Source organism: Scyliorhinus canicula, chromosome 1, assembly GCF_902713615.1.
Source record: "Scyliorhinus canicula chromosome 1, sScyCan1.1, whole genome shotgun sequence".
Classification (NCBI taxonomy): Eukaryota; Metazoa; Chordata; class Chondrichthyes; order Carcharhiniformes; family Scyliorhinidae; genus Scyliorhinus; species Scyliorhinus canicula.
This window is the reverse complement of record NC_052146.1, coordinates 60,288,884-60,307,696: the sequence shown is the minus strand read 5'-3', so window position 1 is coordinate 60,307,696 and position 18,813 is coordinate 60,288,884. Positions and strand designations below refer to the sequence as shown.

The window sequence follows — 18,813 nt, the reverse complement described above, 5'->3', positions numbered from 1 at the left end:
GAAATCAAATGTCCAAGGCTTGTGGTCGCAAAGCAGTGACACAACCTCTTAAATATAATCATGTACTACTTCTATACTCATTAACCTGGCCAAAATAGAAAAGTATTCCAATAGCTGTTCAATACAATTGTATTTTGAATACATCAAAAGCAGAAATCGGAATCATCAGTATTTGTCAATAGAATTGCTGCAGTATCCATTGCTTTAGGTTCTGCTCCTACTGTCCATTTTAGTTTATTGAGCATGTGCAACATCCCTCCTATGTGTAGCCGTGTTGGCTTTTACTGTGGGTATTGCTGTCTGAGGTTGCCTGTCCTCAGCCTCTCAGAAGATGCACCATTTACAAACAGTCAATATCAGCAACTTGTTTTGACATTGATTGGAATTATCCACTCCGTGTCTCAAAGGAGTGGCTGAAATGTGACCTTCAGTGGCTGGTTGACAGCACCATTGAGCAGCCAGGCTAATGCTGCTGTTTCATATGAGTACGGGAAAGCTCAGGATGGAGAATGGTCATAGCTGGAGTCTCAGTAGCAGTCTTCATCACTGGCTGCAAAATAGCTCAGGTGCTGCTGAATTATGGTCATTACCTTCTTTCCAAAGGACACAAGTAAATTTGTTTACTTAACTTTGATTAGAACTTCAGTCAGGGCACTGGTGGCTCCGGAAGCCTTCTGTATTGTGCAAAGAATGAAGGATAGAACTAGCAATGCCTTATTCAACACCTTATTCAATGCTTTTCGCAACCTCAGGATGTTCTAAGATGCTTTACAGAAATACCCTTTACAGAAACACCTTTGACATGCAGATATTGTTCGAATGTAAGAATTGTGGTAAATAATTTGTACACATCAAGCTTTCACTAACAATGTAATAATGATCAGTTAATCTGTTTTTAACAATGTTGGTTGAGGAATAAATATTGGCCAGGACATCAGGATGAATTCCCTGTTCTGTTTCACATTGTGCTAAGGTACATTTTACTTCCACCTGAGAGGACAGACAGGGCCTCATTTTAATGTCCCATCCAAAAGATGGTCAATGTATCTGTAAATATAAATATCACCACAGTCCCAGGAGACCAGAAGCTGCTGTCCACTTTGAGTGTTGCCTGGTGGCGATTTGCCCTGAGGGTCACCACACCTCAGGCTTGGGGCAAGGTTGAGAAGGTGGTCTTGACCGGTATGAGAATTGAACCAGCGCTGTTTGCGTTGCTCCACATCATGAGAGTATTTCCAATAGTACAACACTCCCTCACTACAGCACTGGTTTGTCAGACTGGATTATGTGCTCAGGCATCTGGAGTGGGGATTAAACCCACAACCTTCTGGTGAAAATGTTAAAATTGACGCTTAACTGAAGACATTTTTTTGGAACAAAAGCCAATTACATTAGGCAAAGCAATTACATTTGATCCAAACAATATTGGGTGTTTAACCTTGGCATGCAGTGCACTCTAATAAAAATGAATTCTGGTTTCTGGTATGTTTGATTGCACTACTCCATTTTTTAATTCAGTTTAATTTTGATTTTTTTCCCTTAATTTCTCCTTTTAGAGAACACTGACACTCCTCCTCCACTTCATCATCCATTCGGGTTATGGTATTGTGATGGTCCAATTAACTCCCTCCAGCTATATTCACCTTTTTACTAACAGTTTGAAAGCATAACAATAGGTGGCAAACAAACAATAAAAACTGTGGCAATCTCGCTTGGTAGCAGTTAGCATGAGGTGGTGGAACAACCCTCCCTAGTTTTGCTCCAATGTCTTAAGAGGTAATTCTATCCCATGCTAGGGTGATGATCCACAGATCAGAAATTTACAGGTTAGATCTCCATGGGACACTTTATTCATCAACATTGTAAATTCACTTCGTACTCTGCTGATGTCTCGATGGACACGATCAACCCAACTCAAGCGCAAGAGCGTAGCCAGGGAATGGGTTGGCCCACTCGAGGACAGGGGAACCAGAGGAAATGGGCGAGGTACTAAATGAGTACTTTGAGTCAGTATTCACCAAAGAGAAGGACTTGGTGGATGATGAGTCTGGGGAAGGGTGTGTAGATAGTTTGGGTTACATTGAGATCAAAAAAGAGGATATGTTGGGTGTCTTGAAAAACATCAAGGTTAATGAGTCCCCAGAGCAGTAGGGATCAACCCCAGATTATTGAGGGAGGCAAGAGAGGAAATTGCTGGGGCCTTGACAAAAATCTTTGTATTCTCACTGGTACATGTGAGGTCCCAGAGGTTTGGAGAATAGCTATTATTGTTCCTTTGTTTAAGAAGGATGGCAAGGATTACCCAAACTCGATTGGCCGAATGGCCTCTTTCTGCACTATAGGATTCTATGATAATCTATGATGATCCAGGAAATTACAGGCCATGAGCATTATATCAGTGGTAGGGAAATTATTGGAGAGGATTCTACGAGACAGGATTTACTCCCATTTGGAAGCAAGTGAACATTTTAGCGAGAGGCAGCATGGTTTTGTTGTAATAATAATCTTTATTAGTGTCACAAGTAGGCATACATTTACACTGCAATGAAGTTACTGCGGAAAAACCCCTAGTCGCCACACTTCGGGTCGTCTGTTCGGGTGCACTGAGGGAGAATTCAGAATGTCCAATTCAGCTAACAAGCACGTCTTTCGGGACTTGTGGGAGGAAACTGGAGCACCCGGAGGAAACCCAGACAGATACGGGGAGAACGTGAAGAGTCCACACAGACAGTGACCCAAGCCAGGAATCGAACCTGGGTCACTGGAGCTGTGAAGCAATAGTACTAACCACTGTGCTACTGTTAAGGGGAGGTTGTGTCTCACTGACCTGTTCGAGTTTTTCGAGGAAGAGACAAAGGTGATTGATGAAGGTAGGACAGTGGATGTTGTCTACATGGACCTCAGTAAGGTCTTTGACAAAGTCGCTCATGGCAGACTGGTACAGAAGGTGAAGTCACATGGGATCAGCGGTGAGCTGGAAAGATGAATATAGTACTGGCTTGGTCATAGAAGACACAGGATAGCAGTGGAAGAGTGCTTTTCTGAATGGACGGCTGTGACTAGCGGTGTTCCACAGGGATCAGTGCTGGGACCGTTGCTGTTTGTAGTATATATCAATGACTTGCAGCAAAATGTAACTGGTCTGATTAGTAAGTTTGCGGACAACACAAAGGTTGGTGGAATTGCAGCTAGTGATGAGGACTGTTAGAGGAAACAGCAGGATATAGATTGGTTGGGGGCTTAGGCTAAGCGATGGCAAATGAAGTTTAATCCGGACAAATGTGAGGTAATGCATTTCGGAAGATCTAATACAGGTGGTAAATATACAGTAAATGGCAGAATTTTTAAGAGTATTGACAGACAGAGGGATCTGTGTGTACAGGTCCACAAGTCACTGAAAGTGGCAACACATGTGTAGTCAAGAAGGCTTGTGGCATGCTTACCTTCATCAGTCGGAGCAATGAGTATAAAAATTGGCAGTCATGCCGCAGCTGTATAGAACCGTAGTTAGGCCACACTTGGAATATGATGTTCAATTCTGGTTGTCACAGTACCAGAGGATTGGAGGCTTTGGTGAGGGTACAGAAGAGGTTTACCGGGATGTTGACTGGTATGGAGAGCATTAGTTACGAGAAGAGGTTGCATAAACTTGGTTTGTTCTATCTGGAACAACGGAGGTTGAGGGTTGACATGATAATAGTCTACAAAAGTATGAGTGCCATGGACAGAGTGGATAGTCAGAAGCTTTTTCCCAGGGTGGAAGAGTCAATTACTAGGAGTCATAGTTTTAAGGTGCGAGGGGCAAAGTTTAGAGGAGATGTACGAGGGAAGTTTTTTTACACACAGGGTAGTGGGTGCCTGGAACTCACTGCCGGAGGGGGTGATGGAAGCAGGTACAATAATGACTTTTAAGGGGCATCTTGAAAAATACATGAATAGGATGGGAATAGAGTTATACGGACTCCGGAAGTGCAGAAGGTTTTGGGTTAGACGGGCAGCATGGTCGGCACAGGCTTGGAGGGCCGAAGGGCCTGTTCCTGTGCTGTACCTGAGCAAGTTGCTGCAGAGGTGGACATGGTTATAGGTGGGAGGGGAGGAAGCCTTCCATGGACCACAAAGCACCCAAGTAAAGCGCTACCTCCCCGAGACATCTGGGAGGCCACCAAGATTTACCAGGTGATGTCACCACGCAGTGGAGGGATCATCACTGCTGGTAAAATGCTAGCAGCTGCGGAAAGAGGTCCTGAGTGGTTCAGTTGGCCTGTGGGTTGAAGGGTCATCCTCCACCTTCCCTGAAGCTGACAAAGGGGCATAGTAGTGGGAAATCAATGGGCACTAGACCCACTTTCTTCGCTCACCATTTTACAAGCTACCGATCACCACCCCCCTCACCCCCGGTACTCCCACCTTCCAAGGTTGTGTCATTCCATAGTTGTCTCACTCTCCTTATTTTTAAAGCAATCATAAAGCACCATGGACTCGATTCTCCATTTTGGAGACTCAGCCCCCATGCCGGCGTGAAAACAGTGGTCTTTTACAGCAGGTAAACTGATGCAAAATGGCCACCGATTCCCCGTTTTGCGGGGGGCTACCAGGGAGGTAGGGTAGAGCTCGCAGCTCTCGGTGCTGATACGGCACTGAGAATTTCCGGTTCCGTGGCCGCGCATGCGCATGGCAGTGGCCTGCAGCGGCCGTGCCGTGCTTCATGGCAGACTCAGCCCACGAACCGGGACCACAAAAGTAGTGCCATCCTTCAACCGCTCGTGCGCCCCGCCGGGGACCAGCCGCCCACAATGGTGCACTCTGACCCACTAACTGGTCTGTCCGATATTCACTGTCGCTGGGTCAAAATCCTGGAACTCCCTCCTTAACAGCACTTTGGGTGTACCTATACCATAGGGACTGCAGCAGTTCAAGGCAACGGCTCACTACCACATTCTCAAGGGCAACTAGGAATGGGTAATAAATGCTGGCCCAGCTAGCGATGCCTGCATCCTGTGTATGGATTAGAAAAAGATTTCCTCTCAATTTCCCTCTTTCCTTAGTTTAATTGGATAGATGGGCAAACAGTTGCGAGTTGTTGCAGATAACTAGCAACTGTCATGGAAAGTGCTGCAGGACACTTTTTTTGGATCCTTCTGACCTCCAGGTCAAAGGTCATGCGTTAATGCTTCTGCTTTTAAAAAATGCTCTTGTTTTGTTCTGTGTGGAACATAAGCAGGTAATCTTTATTTTGTACTTGGATTGAAGTGTAATGTGTAAAAACAGTTGTTCTGATGATGAATCCAGCAGAACCCATGTCAAGGTACAAGGTACATGAGAAAGATGCTCTCATTAACTGAATAAATATGCTGTTACATGAGACTGAGGTTCATTATAATTAGTGCTGCATCTGGCTTATTTCACTGACAATATATTGCTCTATATATATATATATATATATTAGAACACAGTATTGAAAAGAACAGATCCTGTGGGCACGATCATATGGCCTCATCATGTCCAACTTGGGACGTGACGACGCCGTTAACTCTCACGGGTTTTGTAACGTTTGCTGGGCGGGATCACTGGACGGGATCCAGATTTACATATTTAAATGAGCAGTTAGGCTCACTTAAATATGTCTGCGTTAGAGTCTCCCAAGGCCCAGGATCGAATGCCTATGCCTGGAAGACCCCGCCATGGTGCTGTTTAGCACAGGTCCACACAAACGTGGGCCAGGCGTAGCTGCACCTGGAGGGGTCTCCCATACCATCGGAGGCCCTGGGGTGGTCAGTCACTTGACAGGTTGGTACTACTACTACCACCCTACATGCCTTAGCACTGTCATCCTGACACCCTGGCACTACCACCCAGGCACCCTGACACTGCCACCCAGGCACCATGACAGTTCAACCCTGACAGTTCCAAGGTGCCCAAGTGGCAGGTTGCTCATGCCCTTATGAGGTGGGATGACGGGGGCTCAAGGACCCCCCCAACAAGTAAGTTGGGGTGTTGAGGGGTTCAAGAGGCTGCTGTGGGGGGTTGTGAGATGGGGGCCGGCATTTAAAAGTGGCAGCTCAATCTCTTCCTGTACTCACTGAGCTCTGCAGGAAATGAGAGTCAGAAAAAACACAGTCCCGTTTGACAATTCAAGCACAGAAAAATAGACATTAAGCGGTATCTCCTGGTGGGAGTGTGGGTTTCACTTGCTGGCTGGAGAATCGCCAAGAGGCCTATGCTGCCTCTTCTTTGGAAGGCACATCAGATCTTATGCCAATCAGGCAGATCTGGGAACACCAGCGGCCCTTCCTCCAGAAGCAGGTCCATTGATTGGGAAAGGCTGCCTGCCAAGAGCTGCTGGACAATCAGAGGCGGACAGCTCTAGTGACTGACAGCGCCACAAAGTAAGGTGTGGCCGCTGTTCTTACAGAACCCTCTCGAGACCAAGGATGCAAGAGAAAGTTAAAAAATGGGAATTGGGAGGGGTGGGAATGTTTCTCAGGGTTGGGGGTCGCATGGAAAGGCGGTGCTGGGGGTTCAGAAGCAAGGCAGAGGGTGGCCACTGACAGCCCACCATGGATTTGTGCAGATCATGAGAGCCCATCATACTCCCTCCAGCTGACATACAGCCTGTACAGTTTAACCAGTCATGTAGACTATATGTAGGCAAGTCCACTTGGAGCTGAGATAATTGCAGTGGAGTTCTGAAAAGACCATTAAGTGGTAATTTACTGGCCACTTAGGGGTCTCAAATGGAGGCAGGTCAGGAAGCTCAATCATGCCTTCCTACCCAGGACTTCTTCCAGTGGAGGCGGGATGGCATTGGGTATAGGTTGCCATGGTCCTCCTGACTCCTTCCTCACCTTTGACAGGGGCAGAAGGTTCCACCCATTGAGTTGACCCTGTGTGGTAAAATTCCAGCAGTGTTATGTGAATGCTGCAATTACTGGTGCATGCAGTAACTTATTTGGGTTTTGGGATGAATGGTGAGACAAAGAAAAGACAAAGTGGCTGGTTTAGCACACTGGGCTAAATCGCTGGCTTTTAAAGCAGACCAAGGCAGGCCAGCAGCACGGTTCAATTTGTGTACCAGCCTCCCCGAACAGGCGCCGGAATGTGGCGACTAGGGGCTTTTCACAGTAACTTCATTGAAGCCTACTCATGACAATAAGCGATTTTCATTTCATTTCATTACAGAAGCGTTGCCTTTAAAATATTTCCAGTTTTATCAGATCAATACCAGCCATTTTGTAAACTCTTCGTTTTATAGCAGATGCAACAAGCAATACTGGTTTGCTTTCATTTTATATTTTCACTGTTCTTCTCATGAGAATTATGATTCATTTTTCACTCTCTATTCCACTGGTCATCGTTCACAACATGTGGTGGTCATTTCACAGCGAGGCAGAGCTGGTGCTTATTGTCGAATTTTATCCTTCCTGACCTAATATCAAAATGCATCCACTTCCTGAAAAAAACATTGTGCATTGTAGATTAAATCGATCTGACAGTTGCTTTCCAATCCTCCTCTGTTATAATTCCAAAATCCTGATAAGAAACAGTTTGGGAGCAGAAATTTGCGGCTGCATTTTTGGAGCAACCCTCAGCAGAAATGGAGATAATTGGATTGGGGTGATGGGGTTGGCAGGAAGAAGGGCCTGAAGCAAGGCTGCCAAGAATAATTGGGTGGCCACCTCCCCAAAAGGAAGTCTGCAGCTGGCAGCAGTGGCACAACTGTCAGATTTGTAGCCCAGTGGCATTGAGGGACAGCATTATCCATGGGAAGGGCACAACCTTAGCCATCAGGAAAGCATGACAGAGGAAGAAGGGGCAAGAGGGCCATTGAATACAGGATCTACCAGCAAAGACTACAACTCTCCAGGCAGCTGGTCATTCACATTCGTGCCCTCAAGCATGAAGACCTTGCATCTTGTAGCCCTAGTTGCCATGCTGTGTCAGTGCCCATCAAAGCCATGGTGGCTTTGAACCTCTTCAATTCTGGCTCCTACAAGGGTCAGCTGTGGAGCTTAGTGGCATCTGAAAAAATAGCTGCACACCACCTCATCCTCACTGGTCACTAACGACCTCTTTGCCGGAGCTGGACCGCACGTTGATTTAATGACAGACTCAGCCTCACAGGAATAGAGAGCATTGTGTTTCATCCTCATTGCTGGATCCACCACGTACAGGGCATCATTGATTGCACCCATGTGGCCACAAGGCACACAGTGACCGGCCAGTGAGGTCCATCAATTGGAACGGCTCCCTCCCCCTCAATGTGCAACTGGTCTCTGATCGCAAAAAGAGCTTCCTTCACGTATGGGATTTTGGTAGGCCAGGTGTGCGAAATCCGACATTTGCAGATTAGACCAGGTAAAAGCTGATCTGAACTTCTTGGATTTGTTTGGATAGATAGGATATCCCTTCAGAATGGCAAGGTACCAATTTTTGTATAATCCATGGGAGAGGTCAGGCATCATTTGCCATAGGTAAGGCACTCTTTGGAATTGTTAAAAGTAGACATGACTGTGCACAACAAATGTATAAATTCAATGGAACTATCAAACACATGCCAACTTGTCAAACAATGCTGACAAAGATATGTCAAAGCTATTGAAGAATTGTCAAACTGTCAAAGAACTGTCAAATGTATTGGAACTTTCAAAGCTGTCAAGCAGTGTAATCCTAATTTTTTTTAAAGTGCGAAGATTAAAAAACAGTGCTTGATATTTCACTTTGTTCATTGACATTAAACCTGATGGGCACAATAGGACTAATTTTATAATCCAGCATTGTTTGTTAAATGATCGGTTTGATTAACAGCTCCAAGTGGTTATAGGATAGAAATGTTTGTTTTAGAAGCAGATTAGTTGAATGAATTTCAATGCATTATTTTTTTTGTCAATGAGAGCATTTGTTTTAAAGTAGTGGCATCATTATAGATACATAATTTTATTTTAAGTCTGCATGGCCCCTGAGGCTTGCCATACTAGGCGCAATGGCCTGGAGGGGATACGGACAAAGGATGGTGGATGGGGAGGGGTATTAGTTTGACATTGGGGCTATAAAGGGTCATGGAGATGAATGGAGAGGCATGGGATATGAGGGGTCTTTGAGGGTTGTAGCAGGCATCTTAATCATTATTATTATTGTCACAAGTAAGCTTACATTAACACTGCAATGAAGTTACTGTGAATGGGGGTATGAGAAGCAATGAGGGATGAGCAGGGCATGAGGTTGACATGAATGGGACATGGGAAGTGTGTGAGGAGATGGGGGGTGAGTGTTGGAGAGCTGTTTTAATAATTTAAGAAAAACTAAATTCAAGAGTCCTGGTATGCAGAGGTAGGCCTTTTGACTAGCAGCCTCTATACTAATTCTAGGGGCAGCAGGCCTGAATTTTAATCCTGCCCACACCCTTCCAGTACTGATATCAGTACTGCGAGCAGCCATTTTTAAAGATAGGGTTTGCAACCCCCCGAGACAGCACTCACTTGGACTCTTCTGGCGGGTTCTGCTCACTAGGTGCACACAGCGGGAGATGTGACACGAGGGTATGCTGACGTGAATGAAAAATCTAATGGAGGGATGCGGGAGGGGCCTATCAGGCATTAAGGCCTGCTTATTATATTTAACTATACTCAAATACATTCAACGTCAGAATTCCCATTACATCGTTGGCAGGGGCGAGGGCTAATCGGAATAGGAAATCCCACTGAGTTTTGGGACTCTGGTGGTATTTCCTGCTCCCACTGTTAATCCTGCGCTCTGAAAACGGGAGTGCAGAATCACCCCCGCCTCCCATTCCCATACAATATAAAAGCAAGGAGGTTATGCTGAACCTTGATAATCTGCTTAAAGAATGTGAACTTTTCACTTACTTATTCCGGGACCTGTCTATTTACTTCAATTTTAACTTCCCAGGTTAGGTCTCTGTTTTTCACCATTTTCTTCAACTTCTTCATATTTATTCTTAATCCATGTTCCTCACACTTTGCTCTCACTTTATTGACAAGTTCCTGTTGTGCCTCTTGTGTTTCTGCAGTGAACACAGTGTCTGCTGGTTATCTCAGCTTCAGTCTCCACTGGATAACTGTGAACTCTTGTTCAGAGCAGGGTATACAATTCTGGGTGCCGTGTGTTAGGAGGGATGTGAAAGCTTTAGAGAGAGTGCAGAATAGATTAACCGGAATGGTTCCAGTGATGGGAGACATCAGTTCTGAGGATAGACAGGAGAAACTGGGGCTGTTCCCCTTAGAGAGGGAAGGTTGGTAGAGGTGTTCAAAATCACAAGGCATCTCGACAGATAGCAACTGTTCCCATTGGCAGAAAGGTTGAGAACCAAAGACACTGAGTTAAGGTGATTGGCAAAGGAATCAATTGTGAAAACCTTTTTGTATGCATCGAGTGGTTAGGACCTGGAATGCACTGCTTCGGGTATGGTGGAGGCAGATTTCATTGTGGATTTCAAAAGGAAATTGAATATGCACCTGAAGAGAAAGGAAAATACAGGGTAAAGGGCAAGGAATGGAACCAGCTGAGTTCTTGCCGATAGCTGGCACAGACGGGACATACCTCCATCTGTGCTGTGTCCATTCTATGGTTCTATGCATTTATGAGAAGATAGTGGTGAGCAGCCTATGCGTTACAGGTAGTCCTGCAGTATTGCTCGTAGGAAGTTCCGAGATTTTGCCCTCGGGATTATGAAGGAATGGAGATATCTTCCAAGTTACGGTGGCTTAACAGGAACCTTGGAAGTGTATTTTTCTGTTGGTGTTTGTATGGCTGTTTGTGCATTTTTGTGTGTTCGTGTGTGGATATATATGAGCATTGTGTATGTGCGTGTATATGTATGTATGTGGGTGTACGTGTCTTTTTAACCTATAAGTAACCTATTAGAAAGTTTGTGGATGACGTAAATCCTAGAAATGGAGTGAACAATGAGAAGGATAGTATCAGACTTCACGAGGGAATCGATAGATTGGTGAATTAGGCACATGGCAGATTAAATTTAATGTGGAAAAGTGTGAAGTGATAGATTTTGGTAGAATATTGAGGAGCTACAATATAAAGTAAGGTGTATGAAGGGGTATGATTCTAAAGAGAGTGCAGGGACAGAGAGATTGAGGTAGTTGTTCATCCATTGGTGTCATCTTCCCCGAAGCTTGACTGTCTTGGATCTGCATCTCTGTCGATCCTGTGCTACACGTACACACTCCACACCAGCCAGCTGCATCCATTCTATCTGTCACCAATTTTCTCCTCCGCTTCACCCTCCTGTGTGTCCCATTGATCTTCTCTTCCATGACTGTCTCTGTCTACCATCTGTTTTGAAGATGTGACCAAGGTGTGCATCTTTCTCCCTTTAATGTTATGCACTAATTTAGTGTCTTTTCTCCAACTATTTTAAGCACTTCCTCATTACTTTTTGTGTCTGTAGGATGAGCGGAGCTCCTCCGATATGCCCACGCCTCAAATGTATTCAGCTTATCAATCATCTCTGTCCATGCCTCAGGGACCTGTAGCATAGATAACTAAATGTAACACCGCAACATAGGATTCAGGTTCAGTTTCTTTGATGTTAGTGCGTCCTTCCTTCTGACAAAGCTGGTCTTGGTTATCTCAATTCTCCTTCGGGTTTCACAGTGACATACCCCATCATCTGTGATAATCTGCCCAAGGTATATGAATCTTTTCTCTTATTCCAGGAGTTGTCTTTAACTTCAATTTTCACTTCCAGGGATAGAACTCTGCTTATTGCCTTTGTCTGCTCCATATTCATTTTCAATCCATGTTCCCCACTTGCTTCCACTTTATTTGCAATTTCCTTCAGAGCATCTGATGCTGCAGAGCTATTTGCATACCTCAAGTTGTTGACATTCAATGCCATCCTCCCTGCACCACCGCCCCCAACCTCCCCCCAACTCCACCATTATTGTAACCTGGCAGGTCTTCTATATCTCTGAAGATAGCTTCAGTGCACAGGTTGACCAGCCTGGAGACATGAAACTTCCCTGGCTCACTCTTTTGACTGGGAAGTTGTCAGACAAGCCACTATGAACTCTGACCTCGATTGCTTCATTCCGATATAGATTTTGAATTATGCTTTTTATTTTTTTCTGTCAATTTCTAGTTCGTCAACATACACCATTTTGTTTCTGATGGCAGACTCTATCAAATGCAATCTCATTGTCTATAACATGTGCAGACACTGTTTTTGCAATTCCAGGTATCTTTCAGTGACGATTTTCTCTTTCATTACTTTCTTAGGTCTGAATCCTGACTGGTTATCACCGATCTTTTCTTTTATTCATTTTATGGGATGTGGGCACTGCTGGCTGGGCCAGCATTTATTGGCCATCCATAACTGCCCTCCATTTCAGAGAACATTTGAGAGCCAGCCACATTGCTGTGGATCTGAAGTCACTCGGAGGCCAGATCAGGTAAGGGTCTGTTTCTATGGACTGCTATTTGTTTTCAAAATGATTATCAGAATGATTTTCATCACATGGGTAATGAGGTTTATTGTCCTGTGCTCTGAACGTTCCTGGGCTTTTGCTTTCTTTGGCACTTTACGCTCTCTGCATAATATCCTCAAGGTAGGAATTCTGCTCTGTAAATGTTGCAGCTGTCTGTTTGTATCCTAATGTTTACATCATTGAGGGATTTCAGGCATTCCGTTGGTGCTGCATCTTCTCCAGCTGCTTTGCTTGCTTTCATCTTTTGATTGCTGAAACGACTCCTCCCTCAATTTACATCTGGCCCTTCGCCTTCCTCTAATAGTGCCAATTCATGTCTGTCTTTCATCGTCATACTGCTTGCTGATGTACTGCAACTATCGCTCCTCTACACTCGTTCCTTGCTCCTTATACAGCAACTATTTGTTGTTACCTATATTTTCGGTACTTTAACTTTCTCGTTCAGTGATCTTATGTTGTGCCTTGTCTCCAGTTCTTCTGGGTGTACACCTGCACACAGCTTAGAATCATAGCATCCCTAAAGTTGAGAAAGAGGTTATCTGGCACATCGAGTCTGCACAACTCTATTCCCATAACACCACTGAACCTGCACAGTTTTGGATAATCAGGGGCAATTTAGCATGGCCAATACACCTAATTGACACATCCTTAGACTGTGGGAGGAAACTGGAGCACTTGGAGGAAGCCCATGCAGACACGGGGAGAACGTTTAAACCTCACACAGTCACCCAAGGTCAGAATCGAACCCAGGTCCCTGGTGCTGTGAGGCAGCATTGCTAACTACTGTGCCACTGTGCCACCCATTCTGGTCACCACATTACAGGAAGGACATTATTGCTCTGGAGAGAGTGCAGAGGAGGTTTACAAGAATGTTGCCAGGATTAGTTACCGCGGGTAGCACGGTAGCATTGTGGATAGCACAATTGCTTCACAGCTCCAGGGTCCCAGGTTCGATTCCGGCTTGGGTCACTGTCTGTGCGGAGTCTGCACATCCTCCCCTTGTGTGCGTGGGTTTCCTCCGGGTGCTCCGGTTTCCTTCCACAGTCCAAAGATGTACAGGTTAGGTGGATTGGCCATGATAAATTGCCCTTCGTGTTGGGTGGGGTTACTGGGTTATGGGGATAGGGTGGGGTTACTGGGTTATGGGGATAGGGTGGAGTTGTTGACCTTGGGTAGGGTGCTCTTTCCAAGAGCCGGTGCAGACTCGATGGGCTGAATGGCCTCCTTCTGCACTGTAAATTCTATGATGATTAGAAAAGAATCGCTACGAGGAGAGATTGGATCGGTTGAGGTTATTTTCTTTGGAACAAAGAAGGCTGAGGGATGACTTGATCAAGGTGTACAAAATCATGAAGGGAAAAGAGTGGACAGGATAAAATTGTTTCCCTTGATGGAGAATTCTAGAACCAGGCGATATAGATTTAAGATAAGTGGCAGAAGGTGCAGCGGGGACATGAGGAAGAACCTTTTAACGCAGAGGGTAGTGGGTGTCTGGAATACACTTCTCTAGTCGGTGGTGGAGGCAGAGACCCTAAACTTTTTTTTAAAAGTACCTGGATCTGCACCTTAATTTCTGTAAGCTACAGGGCTTTGGCCCCATTACAGAAAGGTGGGTTTAAAAGGGCATCTGGGTGTCCTTGGGTTGCATGGTCATGATGGGCCAGATGGACTCCTTCTGTGCTGTAACTTTTCTATGGTTCTATGGTTCTAATGAAGCGGCTGTCCAATCCTAATGACAGCAGAAGACTCAGTCAGCCTTCGTCAATGAGCCCCGCAGTGCTCATTGACAAAGTGAGCTTTCCTGAACTTTCTAACTTTCGAACCCACAGGCCACAATCAGTAAAGATAGGCAACAACACATCCTCCATGATCATCCTCAACACTGGTGCCCCACAAGGCTGTGTCCTCAGCCCTCTACTATACTCCTTATACACCGATGACTGTGTGGCCAATTTCCCCTACAACTCGATTTTCAAATTTACTGATGACACCACCATAGTGGGTCGGATTTCAAACAATGACGAGACAGAGTATAGGAATGAGATAGAGAATCTGGTGAACTGGTGCAACGACAATAATTTCTCCCTCAATGTCAACCAAACGAAGGAGATTGTCATCGACTTCAGGAAGCGTAGTGGAGAACATGCCCCTGTCTACATCAATGGGAACGAAGTAGAAAGGGTCGAGAGCTTCAAGTTTTTAGATGTACAGATCGCCAACAGCCTGTCCAGGTCCCCCCATGCCGACACTATAGTTAAGAAAGCCCACCAACGACTCTACTTTCTCAGAAGGCTAAGGAAATTTGGCATGTCAGCTACGACACTCACCAACTTCTACAGATGCACCATAGAAAGCATTCTTTCTGGTTGTATCACAGCTTGGTATGGAGCCTGCTCTGCCCAAGACCGCAGGAAACTACAAAAGGTTGTGAATGTAGCCCAGTCCATCACGCAAACCAGCCTCCCATCCATTGACTCTATCTATAATTCGCGCTGCCTCAGAAAGGCCGCCAGCATAATTAAGGACCCCACACACCCCGGACATACTCTCTTCCACCTCCTTCCGTCAGGAAAAAGATACCAAAGTTTGAGGTCACATACCAACCGACTCAAGAACAGCTTCTTCCATACTGCCATCAGACTTTTGAATTGACCTCCCTCGTATTAAGTTGATCTTTTCTCTACACCTTGCTATAACTGTAACATTATATTCTGCAGTCTCTCCTTCCTTCCCTATGTACGGTATGCATTGTTTGTACAGCATGCAAGAAACAATACTTTTCACTGTATACTAATACATGTGACAATAATAAATCAAATCAAATCAACCCAAGGCAGGAATCAAACCCATGTCCCTGGTGCTGTGTGGCAGCAGTGCTTACCACTGTGCCACAGGGCATGAGACTTAGGGACGCTCTTCCTCAAAAGGTGGTGGACTCTGTATCTTTGAATATTTTTAAGGCAGAGCTAGATAGATTCTTGAGAAGCAAGGGGGTGAATGGTTATCGGGGCAGGGGAGGCAGGAGTTCAGGTTACAATCCTATCAGCCATGAGTTATTGAATGGGAGAACAGACTAGAGGGATGAGTGGCCTACTTCTGCAAGTAATTCATATGTTCATTTTCCAATAAAAATAATAATAGTCTTTATTGTCACAAGTAGGCTTACATTAACACTGCAATGAAGTTACTGTGAAAAGTCCCGAGTCGCCACACTCCGGCGCCTCTTCGGGTACACAGAGGGAGAATTCAGAATGTCCATATTACCTAACAGCATATCTTTCGGGACTTGTGGGAGGAAACCGGAGCACCTGGAGGAAACCCACATAGACACGGGGAGAACTTGGAGACTCTGCACAGACAGTGACCCAAGCCGGGAATCAAACCTGGGAAGCACCTTAATGGAGTGAAAATGTTACAAAACGCCGAGTCAACCTTTTCTGTTGTGATTTAAATGACTCCGACTGATGAAAAAAAAGGTTATGTTTCTTGAAAGATTTCTTAAAAAATATCGAACCATCTGCTTCTTTACATTGATCGACAGGTAGTTGCTGTGAAATTGAAATGAATGCCTCCTGTTCTTTCCCTCCCAGAGAGCAACCTATTGTTTGGACAGCTGTGGATTATCAACATCTGGCTGAGTTTCAAGTGCAAATGAGTTTCAGCACAATAGGTGCCCCATTCATCTGAGAATGAATGATAGTTTCAAGAAGTTGTGATAACAGATGATCTATCTGATGTGGTCTCTGGTTTATTGATTCAAGCTAGTTGGATTACACGTATTACAAGGTTTCTTTCACAAGGCAGAATGCATATGGGGAGGCGGTGCAATCGTGGTATTGTCACTGGACTAGTAATCCATAGACCCAGTGTAATGCTCTGGGGATCCAGGTTCGAATCCCACCACGGCAGATGGTGGAATTGAATTCAATAAAAACCTGGAATTAAAAGTCTAATGACCATTGTTGATTGTTGTAAAAACCCATCTGGTTTACTAATGTCCTTGAGGGAAAGAAATCTGTCATCCTTACCTGGTCGGGCCTACATGTGACTTCAGACCCACAGTGATGTGGTTGACTATATTTTAGAGTACCCAATTATGTTTTTCCAATTAATGGGCAATTTAGAGTGACCAATCTACCTAACCTGCACATCTTTGGGTTGCGGGGGTGAAACCCACGCAGACACGGGGAGGATGTGCAAACTCCACAGGGCCGGGATTCAAACCCTGGTCCTCGGCGCCGTAGGCTGCAGTGCTAACCACTGTGCCGCATGTTTGACTCTGAAATGCTGGTCGAGCCAGCGACATGCACATCCAATGAATAAAGAAGTGTTTTTCTCAGTATAATTTCTGTGAAAGCCTGTATTAGATGGTGAGAGAGTCCGCCCCTCCCCCTCCCATATTATCTGAGACTGTACTGAGTGAGTGCGCGGGAGGACACTTAAAAAAAAATCTTTCATCGGATGTGGGTAAGCATTTGTTGCCCATCCCTAATTTCCCTTGAGGGGGCATTCCTGAATCAACCACATTGCATTTTATCTGGAGTCACGTGTAGGCCAGAGCAGGTAAGGATGAGAGATTTCCTTCCCTAAAGGACATTTGTAAAGCAGGTGGGTATTTGCAACAATCAACAATGGTTTCATGGTCATCATTAGACTTTTAATTCCAGGGGGCAGCATGGTGGCACAGTAGTTAGGACTGCTGCCTCACAGCGCCAAGGACTCAATTTCAATTCTGACCTTGTGTGACTGTGTGGAGTTTGCACATTCTCCTGTGTCTGCATGGATTTCCCACGGATGTTCCGGTTTCCTCCCACAGTCCAAAGATATGCAGGTTAGGTACATTGGCCTTGCTTAATTGTCCCTTAGTGTCCAAAGGTGAGGTGAGGTTATTGGGTTGCAGGGATAGCGTGGGGGAGTGGGCCTGGACAGGATGCTCTTTCAGAGGCGCGGTGTAGAGTCGATGGACCGAATGGCTTCCTTCTGCATTGTAGGGAGTCTATCATTCTATTCAATTATATTCATTGAATTAAAATTTCATCATCTGCCATGGTGGGATTTGAACCTGAGTCTTCAAAGCATTACCCTGAACCTCTGGGTTACTATGCCAGTGATAATATGAAATGAAATGAAACTGAAAATCGCTCATTGTCACGAGTAGGCTTCAATTAAGTTACTGTGAAAAGCCCCTAGTCGCCACATTCCAGCGCCTGTTCGGGGAGGCTGGTACAGGAATTGAACCGTGCTGCTGGCCTGCCTTGGTCTGCTTTAAAAGCCAGCAATTTAGCTCAGTGTCCTAAACCAGCCCCTAGCAGCATGGTAGCATAGTGCTTAGCACAATTACTTCACAGCTCCAGGGTCCCAGGTTCGATTCCCGGCTTGGGTCACTGTCTGTGCGGAGTCTGCACCTTCTCCCCATGTGTGCATGGGTTTCCTCCGGGTGCTCCAGTTTCCTCCCACAGTCCAAAGATGTGCAGGTTAGGTGGATTGGCCATGCTAAATTGCCCTTAGTGTCCAAAATTGCCCTTAGTGTTGGGTGGGGTTACTGGGTTATGGGGATAGGGTGGAGATGTGGGGTTGGGTAGTGGACTCTTTCCAAGAGCTGGTGCAGACTCGATGGGCCGAATGGCCTCCTTCTGCACTGTAAATTCTGTGCTTCTATGATAGTCCTGCATGGGAGGAATAGAGCTGGCATAGAGTGGCATGGACAATTTGAGGGATCATAGAGATGCATGGTGGGTTGGGGGAGGTGAGACATGAGGCTTACAGGGCCTTTAAGCCCTCTTTGGAGATGCGATACTGAGTGGGGGAGCTGTTCTATTGCGAGGCAAGCGACGAGGCAGTGATAAATAACAACGGCGATTTATTTAACTAAGAAGAACTGTACATAGAGAACAGTACAACTACTACACAGGTCTTGTTCCCTCGACTCCCAAGCTAACTCTGACAACCAGGTCGAAGCCGAAACAACTGATAAGGTAACCTTCACCCACTCTGTCCCCCTAGGCTCCGGGTGGGTCACATGGCCCACAAAGGATCTCCCTTTAAAGGGACCATTCTGCCACAGAAATAAATGCAGGTCTTCTAATCAGCCTGCCACCACACCCGGATACCTCATATGCTCCATCCCAGCTCACAAGCTGCACTGTGAATCCAACCTTGGTCTGAAAGGACCAAAATGATCACACATGGATCAGATATGCAGTTTGCAAACCACAAAAGTGAGCAGGTCGAGTTTTCCACAGCCCCGAGTAAGATGTGATTCATAGAATTCAAAAGCAAACAAGTTATGCTGCACCTTTATTAAGCACTGGTTCAGCCTCAACTAGAGTATCAGGTTTGATTCTGGGCCCAA

General features: G+C 45.5%; 1 protein-coding gene and 1 long non-coding RNA gene across 3 annotated transcripts in view; one reads left to right on the top strand and one right to left on the bottom strand.

Annotated features, from left to right (window-relative positions):
- LOC119962965 overlaps positions 1–12,349 on the top strand; it is an 83,891-nt gene extending 71,542 nt beyond the window's left edge. Inside the window, exon 3 of the long non-coding RNA XR_005459997.1 lies at positions 12,253–12,349. This is a non-coding gene — a long non-coding RNA (uncharacterized LOC119962965). The remainder of the gene's footprint in view (positions 1–12,252) is intronic.
- Positions 1–18,813, bottom strand: part of srrm4 (serine/arginine repetitive matrix 4) — a 458,400-nt gene that overhangs the window by 97,666 nt on the left and 341,921 nt on the right. The window lies entirely within an intron of this gene.